The sequence below is a fragment of the Neomonachus schauinslandi genome, chromosome 11 (genome assembly GCF_002201575.2).
Source record: "Neomonachus schauinslandi chromosome 11, ASM220157v2, whole genome shotgun sequence".
NCBI classification, from domain to species: Eukaryota; Metazoa; Chordata; class Mammalia; order Carnivora; family Phocidae; genus Neomonachus; species Neomonachus schauinslandi.
In genome coordinates this window covers 31,335,378-31,346,318 of record NC_058413.1, presented here as the reverse complement: position 1 = coordinate 31,346,318, position 10,941 = coordinate 31,335,378, and the positions used below count along the sequence as shown (strand labels likewise).

Sequence of the window (10,941 nt, the reverse complement as noted above, 5' to 3'; positions counted from 1 at the left end):
CAGCATTTGAACCCATGTTTTATCTGACTCAAAATCTGTGCTTTTTCCATTATATCCCAATTTTCTCATATAAAAAGTTGATTCCCAGATTTTTAAGGCTCCCTTTTGTTTGCATAACATGTTACAGATTACCCAGTAGATTCACAGCATTATCTGATTTGATCTCCAATAAACCTGTGAGGCAATTAAGGCAGGATGAAGGGCCTCATTTTTTTTAAGTTTTTATAGTTTTATTATTTATATATATATTTTTTTAGCGAAGGAAGGGGGGCGGGCAAAGGGAGAGGGAGAGAGAGAATCTTAAGCGACCTGGGGCTCGATCTCACAACTCTGAGATCATGACCTGAACCAAAATCAAGAGTTGGAGGCTTAATTGACTGAGCCACGCAGGCACCCCTGAAGGGCCTGACTTTATGGATTGGAGGGTCAGAGAGGGGAATGATTTACCGAAGGTCATCAAGCAAAAACTGGAGACATTAAGACCATTACTCCTGTCTCTTAAACTAGGGCTCCTTCTGTATAATAGCACCGTCTCCAGCACAGATATTATATTTTCAAGATAAGTTTTTCGTTCATTTACCTTACTGGGAAAGAAGAGTTGGATCTTCAAAACAGTTTGTCTGTCTATGGAGGCTCCAAGTGAACTTCCCACACATCTTGCTCTTTTGTCCTAGCTTAGCCCCCCAGGACTCAACCTCTGCTCTGGTTGGTCAGCTCAGCTAAGCTCTAAAACTGAGATTCAAAGATGGTAAGCCAGCAGCCAACTCTGACCTCAGATATGGGATTTCATTTTGGTTTTTGCCCTATGCTGCATTTTTTTAAAATGTAATTAGTCCCTAATTTTTAAAAATCAGGGTTTAGCTTCTCTTGAAAAAAAAAAGAGAAAGAAAAGCTGATAGTGCTAAAATCATTGGATCTGACAATAGGATAAGACAAACACCCTCTCTTTGCCTCTTTTTAATACCTGCTGGCCCCATGGGCTCCTGAGTTTCCAGTACAGGTCTCACTATTCAAGATTCCCAGTTGACCATTTTACAATGCAGAGGGCTTGCAGGAACACTTGCTACAAATTTGCCTCCTTTTCTAATTTTCTTCTTAACATGTAGCTCAAGGCTCTGCCTTCCTGGAATGATTACCTTCTCTTAAGCACTGAAGAACATCCTCTATGAGGACAAACTCTTTGCCCCTTCATGCAGGAACAAAGATACTGGGCATCATCTACTCCTGCTAGCATCCCTTTAGGAAAATTTGCTCCATCTGTGCTGGTGATTACTCTTCCCTAAATGCTCCAGAAGAAAAGGGCATTGGTGAGTAAGAAGGGATTCATTGCAGGGGATGAGGAGTAGCTTCTGTCTACTAGGCTTCTGTTCTTTTTCTTACCTTCTCTAGTTTCTGAATGACATTGAAGAACCATAATGTAAATGACAAAAATATTCCTCATTAATTCCAAAACTAATCTCAGTTTCCTCATCTGTAATATGAGGGTGGCAGATCTTGTGCTCTCTAAAGGCCCTTCCAGATCTAACATTCTCTGATGTTATGAAGGAACCATCTTTAATATAAATCCAACTTTTGGGTTAACAGTAATTTACTTCCCCGGTTGTAATAAAAAAAATGTATCCTGATTTATAGGTAGAAAAGCAGCCGAATGAATTCTCACAGAGTTTTGACTGCCCTCAAAGTCAGGGTACTCCCTGGGTATATATGAGACCCCGTGATTAATAGAAAGAGCCCTAGGCTGTGATCCAGGAAGCCTGGCTGTGCTACTTACCTCCTATATGACCCTGGGCAAGCCCCTTTCCTTCTCTGGGCCTTGGTTTCCCCATTGTAAAACGAAAGCGATGGATTAAATTCAACAGATCTGTGATAGTGGATGGAAGAATACACATCTGTGAGCTTAAATAGCAGCAGTAATGGAAAAAAACACTGGATAGAAGGTCAGGAGATGCAGGTGCTATTAATAGTTCTGCTACGCATTAGGTTTGTGACTTTGGGAAGTCACATACATACTCTCTGGGACTTCGTCCCTATTAGCATTTTCACTTTGCACTATTTGTTTGTCTTTAATCTGGCCAGCATCATTCACTTTCATAACCACTTGGACCCTGCGGTCGTCTGAGTTTGTTATTCCGCCCTCCACCTAGGAGTTTCGTTTATTTGACTAATACCTATTGAGCATCTCTTGGAATCCCAGGACTTTTCTGAGACAGAAGTGTGCTGCCCCAGTGAAGAAGACTTTCTGGGGAAGCTTATGGTTCAGTCTTACACACACGACACCAAGTCTAGTTGCTGGTACAACTGATTTTCTTCATCCCTCATTACCTTCTCCTTGAAAGCTTCATCCTCATCCTTTCCTCCAGTTCCCAACCAGTGCTCACCAGCACCTGCATGTCCTCTCAGTGTGATCCCTGCCCCCACCCACACCAGTCTTTTGACCCTACCCAACCTTCAGGCAGCCAAGGAAAGTAAGCACGTTGAGTAAATATTAAAAACAAATGTGCACAGGTGGATAACCCTCCATCCCAAAGCATAGTGTGAGCAAGGGCTCTGGGCTCAAGAGAATGTGGATTCAAATGCCTATGAAGCTACTTACCGGCTGTGGGACTTTGGTCAACTTGCTTAACCTTTTGGAACCTCAGCCTCCCCCTCTGTAAAATGAGAATAACAATAGTACCTACCCTTCAAGATAATGCAGGTCAATGTTCAGCACAGTGCTTGGCCTGGCAGATGTTAAACACTCAACACAGAGTTGTTGTTATGGCCAGTATGAGGTCCAGACAATGGCATTTGTGGGCGCTGATAACAGAGATGTTCTGGGAGAGGAGAGACCCTCCCATCATCCCCAAACTCATGCTAATTAACCTGTATTAAGGATGGCACATACAAAGCCTTAGTTCAAAATCACCCTCAGTGAGACTGCCCTGGGTGAGGGCATCAGCCCCAAGATGGCAATTTGACCCTTCTGCTCCTCAGTGCCGGAAGTAAACCTTTGCCAGCTCCAGAGACAATGACGTAACATTCCCCCTACACGTGGTTTTGACTTCCAGCGCCAAAACTCTACGAAGTGGTTGTCAGGGGCCTTGTTTTGCAGATAATGGATTTACAAAGAGGCCTGTTCTTCCTTTCTGGCATCTTGAAAGGGAAAAAAAAACCCTGAATGAGAAGGATCAAGCGGCTACTTTGCACGTACCGTGTCTCTTGCCTACGAATCGTGCCGCAGTGTTGGATGCTAGGTTTCATAATTACACAGTGCCGGCACACAATTACCCACAATTAGGCTAATTATATAAATACACTATGATTATCTGAAAGATAATGTGAAATAATACACAAAGAGGACTGGATGGCCCTGAGGTAAACCTGAGGGGAGTGGGGGAGGGGGATCGAAGAGCGCTGGATCCCAGCACCAGTTGCTAGAGGCAAGGCACTGGCTCCCAGCTTTCTGGTCAGCCTCCCCTCCTCCCTACTCAGAAACAGGGTCCTTTCCGCAGCCTCAGTGGGCTGGTCGCCCTTCAGGTGACTCCACGATGTTCCCTTTACGGTTTCTGTCTGTTAACACAATGAATTATAAAAGACAATTGGGTTGGAACCATATCTAAATTTCAGGACAACACCACAGATTCGCTGCTGACATTTAAAGGCAAGCTGTGGGTTCAATCTCTATTTCAACATGTTACTGATGCGCTTGTCATTCTTAGATGGTCAGGCCAGAGCAATTAAGCAAAGGTTTATACTGGCAGAAAAACTATGCTGACTGACAGAGGGCTTTCTGCGGAACCTCTGGCCTGCTCTAAATACTGGCTGCCAGCTTGCCATTTTGATAAATGTTGTTGAAGTTTGAAGGAAAAGACATAGCTTCACAAACACATACAAATAACATTTCGGGTTAATAGTCCTGCTTTTGTTTCCTGGACCAGAATTCTCTATCTTCATTCAACAAATAGTCAATACCATTTTCCCCCCAATCTCCAAATTTGATGGAAGTAGAACAAGGAACAAAACAATTATGGTCCTTGCCCACCAGGAGTTTACACTCAAGCCATAGGGACAAGGGGTCTATGTTCTGCTTTCCAATGGATTTGCCCTTGCTACGATGAGGGAGGAGTGCACTGTTGTTCCCCACTGTTCACTCCTCCCTCTGGCCATGCTGTTTGCCCTGTGACTTGGTAGCTCCTTTCTCTAGGAATGGAGTTACTATCCTTCCTACTTTTGGTGGGGTTGGCCAGGTGACTTGCTTTGGCTAATGGAATTTGTGCCAGAGTAAAAGTGAGCCTACTGTGAACTTTGTTCTCAGGAGACATGGCTTGTTTCCACTCCTCTCTCAGAGACCTTCCAACTTCTGCCATGAGAAGAACGTGCCCCATGTGCCCTGATGGTCTCAAGAAGAATTAGAAACCCATGCAGCAGACACGAACTGAAACCACAGCCAACCCCCCACCTGTAGAGCAGGCTTGAGCAGGAACTTCCCGCCGAGAGCCCAGCCGGGCAAATGTGCCTATCATCAGCAGAACCACACAGCTGATCCTCAGATGTAGGAGTAAGAAATAAATACTAATGGTTGCATGCCACTGAGATTTTGTGGTTGTTCTGTTACACAGCATTTTTATGGCAAAAGACTGATACAAAGACTCTTAGAAGTTTCTCAAAATGATGTTAGTATAGGATGTGCTTCTGGTGAAAAAAAAAATCTGGAAGGATACAAAGCAAACCAGACTGTTAAAGATGCTTTCCTTTAGAAAGAGGTTTGAGGAAAGGAGCTTGGGGTATGGGAAAAGAACCATTTGATTTTTGTCCTATATTCTTTAACTTTCTTTAAATTTTAATAACAAGCATTATGACCTTTACAATTTTAAAAGAAATGTATTTTTTAAAAACAGTTCATTTGAAAAAATCCAAAAAATGGAAATGAGAAAACAAACATTCATCCAGCTTTTGTTGTGTTCTAGGCACTATGTTATCCCTTTATATACATTACCTAATTTAATTTTTACAACAACCCTTCAAGGTGGGTAATACCATCTCTGTCTTAAAGATGAGGAAACTAGGCTAGGCAAGTTCTGATAGCTTGCTCGAAACCAAACAACTAGTAGCCTGGGAAGAGAACATTTGAATTCAAGGATGCCAAACTTAAACTGTTATTCTTTCCTTCATATATTTTTGCATGCTGGCACAGATGAATAAACACTCAGGGCCTCAGTTTCCTCTTCTGCAAGAAAGAGAGGCTTGGACTGCATCATCTGTAATGTTCCTGATAGTCTAAGATTCCATAAGTGAAAATTCACATCATGAAATAAAGATTCTTTACTTTCAGAGGAATACAATGACATTTCCTTTAAGTATAGTGCTCCCCTAGCTCACATAAGTGCTTATTATTTCCAGATCATTAACTGTTTGACATAAGAGATTTGGCTGAGAAACCTGAAGCCCAAGTGTGAGGCCTCTGCCAATTGAAGATCAGTCAAATGTGGATAATGGCTTCTGTTACTATAATGCAAGTCTACAGGAAAATATGATTTAATTTATAAAAATTCTATCAAATGCAGCTTTTCAGGAATTCATCTGTTGAGTACAACAAGGTACATCTGTGCTCTATTATCCAATAAGTTCCACTTGGCAGGCAGATGATGGTAATGCTTATAAAGGGGGAGGAAAGCAGGAAAAAAAGAGGAGTTTTTAGAAAGTATTTCCTCATCTCATTCTATTTTAACTTGTTTTATTCTATCACATCCTCATTTCTAGATAATGCAGAAACATTAAATTTGGCCAACCAATGGATGATGCACTTTCATTAACAGGTGGAAATGGATTAGCCATGAGAAATTCCTTTCAAATGTCATTCCACAGTATGGAAAATTGGGAAGGGGGGACATGGAAAAACAAAAAGTAAGACCCCATTCTTTGTCCAACTAGCTTTGCTTATGATGAAATTCATAAAATGGTCATGGAACCGGTGTAATGTGAACCCCCAGAGGCTTGCTCTAGTTTCTACTAAAATCAAGGGTCCTAAGGAAGCCAAAGGAAAACAAGCCATTAGGAAAACACAATCATTTGGGGGCATTAAGAAGATCAAGGCAGGTGCTCACTTCGGCAGCACATATACTTAAAAAAAAAAAGAAGATCAAGGCAGGTTATTTGGATGTCTGGGAAAGTTGGACTTGAAGAATGCTTTCCAGGTCAATATGGTTTAACACACAGGATTCTTATTATAGTCACTATTCTGCCATAGGTGTCATTTTAACTTTCAGCAGGAGATCTCCTTACCCTCTCCCCATCCCCTGCTCATTTTTCCTCCTAGTCTCTATGGCTTCACCCAAGACAATGTCATCCATTCTTATTTGGGCCTTTGTAAACCAAAATACCTCCAGTCTAAGAAGTTAACTTCAAGAGCCAGACATCTATTTCATTATGAATATCTGTCTAGACATAAAAGGGATCACTCAACACTGCCTCCCATGGTCCTGTGAGCACCACAACAATAACAGGCCAACACAAGACAGACACATGTACCCCACCCACTCCACCCCCAGGGCTCTGACTAACTTTAATAGATTCTACCTGCAATAGAAGCAAATGAGAGGTAGGGAGGCTTCTCAGTTGGTAGAACTAATTGTGCTGTATGCAAAGACTGATTTTATTTTCTGAATTCGTGGTTTTTCCTTCTAAAGGCAGAGGTGGTATCCTGGTTTTGGGGGAAGTCTAACATGTTCAGCCTTATTAGTCCTTGGGTTCATTATGAAACCAAAAAGATCAAAAGGAAGAGGTTGGTTGATTGATTATTTTGTCTACAATTGGAAATCTTGTGCAGAATTGCTGATCTATAATCAACAGGTGAAGTATAAAATGCAACTTTCCTTTTTTTTTAAGTTGTTTTTATTTATTTGAGAGAGAGACAGAGATAGCAAGAGAGAGCACATGAGTGGGGAGGAGAGGGAGAAGCAAGCTCCCTGCTAAGCAGAGAGCCTGACGTGGGGCTCCATCCCAGGACCCCAGGATCATGACCTGAGCTGAAGGCAGATGCCCAACCAACTGAGCCACCCAAGTGCCCCAAAATACAACTTTCTTAGGAATCATGTTAAGTCTTAATTGCTTCCTTTTGTCATCCCTTCTGCAAAATGGTTATATTGAATTGTCTCATATAGTGTTGATAAATTTGTAATGGGGTCAGGGTAGGGGATCAAGACTTTTGCCTCAAGTCAAAGGTTTTTCCAAGTATTCTCCATCTGGATTATTATTTGAAATCTCCAGAGCAATTTTTTTAACGTACACATTCTCTGAAACAGCCTCCTTAGAGTATATTCTTCTCATTTCATCTCTGGGGAGACCAAGGCACCAATATGGACACTCAAACTAGATTTTACATGTGATATTAACAAAACAAGACTTGGAAAAAATATAAAACAACCAAATTAACATTTCTATCCTCAAAATTATGTCATTAGGAGGCCACATGCTTATTCTATTGAGGCATCCTTTGCTCCTAATCTTCTTCTATCTCCTTGGGAAAAATGTTCAGAGTCACTTCAGTCACAGGGAAAAATTAATCTAAATACCTCAAAATTCTTTCTTTTTTTTTAACCAAGAAAAAAAATGACATTTTTCAGGTTCTATGATTTATATGAGATTTGGTACCTAAAGATTTTTAATATTTCCAAATGTCAAGTCCACCATTGAAGGATTATTTGCAGTTATTAAGGATATTCCAAAGAATGTAACACAGACCTTTAAGGTAATTCCAAAGTTTAACAAGGCAATATTTTGGGATTAAGACTTTCTATGGGAGTGGCTACTTAGAGGAAGCCTCTGCTCATTTGCTTGCATACATTCAGGTCTCCATGTTGTACAAACTATGGAAGGTTTCATTGTATTCTATGTAAATAGCACCCCTTGGGATTTTGTAACCAAGGACTCTGTATATCCTACTCTGTTTGGGAAAAAGTGATAGTATGACTTGAATTGCTCTCCCAGTCTTCATGGCATCCATCCTTTATAGCATCTTTTACCAGTCGAAGTCAGAATATCAGACCCTTGAGGGTTACAGTTTTCTTCTCCTTAAGTATATTTTTGTCCTGTGGAATCACTGAGTGATAATCCTATTTTATTGCTAATTATTCTTTGTCATATGTGAGACTTTCAATGAAATGGGCACTTCTTTCTGGAGATGTTTAGGTGTTATATGTTTTCACATTACTCTAATTTTTTTTTTTTTTTTTTTTTTTTTTTTTTTTAAAGATTTTATTTATTTATTTGAGAGAGAGAATGAGATAGAGCATGAGAGGGGGGACGGTCAGAGGGAGAAGCAGACTCCCTGCCGAGCAGGGAGCCCGATGCGGGACTCGATCCCGGGACTCCAGGATCATGACCTGAGCCGAAGGCAGTCACCTAACCAACTGAGCCACCCAGGCGCCCCATTACTCTAATTTTTATAGGGCAAAAGTGGCAAGGTTAGAAACATTTTTATCTTAAATTTAGTAAGATAGTCTGGGTTAATATTGGTCAAAAGGCTTGGAATTTAAGCCTCAGATGTGTTTGAGAACTTTACTGCTGATATAATTTTCCTTTAATCTTTTCATTAACAACAACAACAACAACAACAACAACAACAAAAGCACAGTTAAGAGAGAGATTGGAAAAAATGATAGAAACTCCTAAAAAATCCAAGAATAGGAATTGGTCATTGGCCCCATTTAACCAGTTAGGTTTATGGGTCACATTAATCAATATTCAGTTTCATAGCAGATGTGGAGGAAGTGAAAAGTCTGGATTCCAAAAGAACCCAAGAATACTGAAAAGTATCACATTTCACGCACATGGGGAAAAATGGAGAGAGAAAAGATTTATGTATATCTGAAAGCAATAAGGATGAAAAAAAAACACAACTCAAGTCATCAAAATCACTGTTGAGAAACCAGATATGGATGCTTCGTAGAGTTTTCTTAATTAACTTTCAGCATCAGAAAGCTATGAATAATGAGTATACATCTTAGTGCAACAGTGATCTGGTGTCTCACCTTGAAGAGGAGCACTTTAAAATCAGACATGTAAATATCCACGCACAAAGGCATGCAGTCTATCTTTCTCTCTCACCCGCTCAATCTCTCTCTTTCAAAACATTCAGAGTTTAGCTTCTTGTATCTTTTGCAGAAGACCTTCTGTACCTTTTGTTCATTCAACAAACATTTACTGAACTCTCGGAGGGCCAGCCTTGCCACTAGGTAGAGTAAGAAATACAAAGAGAAGTTTGACAGGTGAAGAAAAGAAACACCAAATGGTGAAAATTATCAAAAATAGGAAGGGTCTTGAAAAAAAAAATTGGAGCAAAATTGAATTTGGAGAAGGATAACACTTGCCCCCTTCCCGGCATCCACTCAACCCAGATGTACTTATTAATTCCTACTCTGTGCTGCCATGTGCCAGCCACTCTGGAGAATATGACAAGAGCAAAACAGAGCCTTCTATTCTCATCAACCTTGAACTCATCTTTTCAAGTTTTATGATACCCTTCTTTCCAGGCCCTCCTAAGCCGGCCACCAATTCAAACAGCCAGGTGCTAGGAGCCATGTCTGCTCATTTCCAACTGGGTGGACCATGTAACACAATTACAGATATCCTACTAATAATCTGAATCAGTTGTTTACCAGTACAGTTATTTTAAGGTCAGCGGCTGGCAGGTTGGTGAACAGAGGAAAATAGGAAATGAATGAAATCATTTATTAACATTGAAAATAACCATTTGAAAGGTGTTGGGTCCTGGGGTAAATAGCACTGATTGCTGCAAATGAGGGAATGGGAATTTTCCAAAGAAAGGACTTACCTGAAAGAATTTTCCAAAATTTTTTTTGGTGTCATGGAAAAATACTAATTTCAAAACAATGTTATTGATTGCTGGACATATTCTCAAGAAGGACATGCTCACTAAGAACTGTAACATGAAAACTGTTGTTCAAAACCACTACAACACTCATGCCTTGAGTATAACCTGAAAATAAAAGAGAAAAAAAGGATAAAAAAGAAAATGAAATTTTTATTGTGCGCCCATCATATACCAGGCTTGGTAATAGATGCTTTTATAAACACCATGTTACCTACATTTCACAACAAAGCTGTGAGTTAGAATTGCCAGTTTACAAATGGAAAAAATAAAGGCTTGGAAAAAGTCAAATAACTTGACTTAGGTCACATAGCTTATAGATAGTGTGTGCCTGAAACCAGGATTCATGTCTTCCTATCAAACTGCAAGGCTCTGACTCAAAGTACTCTCTCCAAGAAGGGGATTTGTATTAGGGGTGGAAGCTTTGGGAGGAAATTCAGAATTTTTCTCATTAATTAACCATTTAAGAGATGTTAAACTCTTCAACCACAAATCACTTATTTATTTGTTTATTAATTAATTAATTAATTTGTTAATTAAAATATGGAACACTGCATGAGTTTGCATGTCAGCCTTGCAAGGGGCTGTGTTAATCTTCTCTGTATCAGTCCAATTTAGTATATGTGCTGCCAAAGTGAGCACCAAATCATATTTTAGTTCAGTCTGATAAATTATGTATTAATCATATTTTCCTTGAATATATATGGCTAGAGTATTATTAAAAATTATAGAACATTTTCCTTGGATAGGACCTGCTGCCCTGTCCTTCCCTTTATCCTGGGACTCTGCATTCCTTTGGGAATGAGCAGTGACCCAGGAAGTCAGTTGGTTGGGAGAAAGATGGGTCTGAAAGTTGTCACTAAAAGGGATTCTGTCATATGGAAATAATTAAATAAGTGACAACTTATGAGTAAAGTTGTTCATTGCAGTATGATTTGTAGTGGCAAAATTTAGCAGTACCCAACACAAGAGTTTAGATAAATAAGAAGCTCCTTTGTACAATGGAAATTTTTTCAGTGGTTAAAAATAGTTGTGTGCTAATGGGTGATGGATACCTGGGAGTTCATTATCCT

The 10,941-nt window shown here is 40.0% G+C and overlaps 1 non-coding gene across 1 annotated transcript; it reads right to left on the bottom strand.

Moving 5' to 3' along the window:
- Positions 1-10,405: 10,405 nt before the first annotated feature.
- LOC123326273 lies at positions 10,406-10,510 on the bottom strand. Its single transcript, XR_006540980.1, has one exon. It is a non-coding gene; the product is annotated as a U6 spliceosomal RNA (small nuclear RNA).
- Positions 10,511-10,941: the final 431 nt, after the last annotated feature.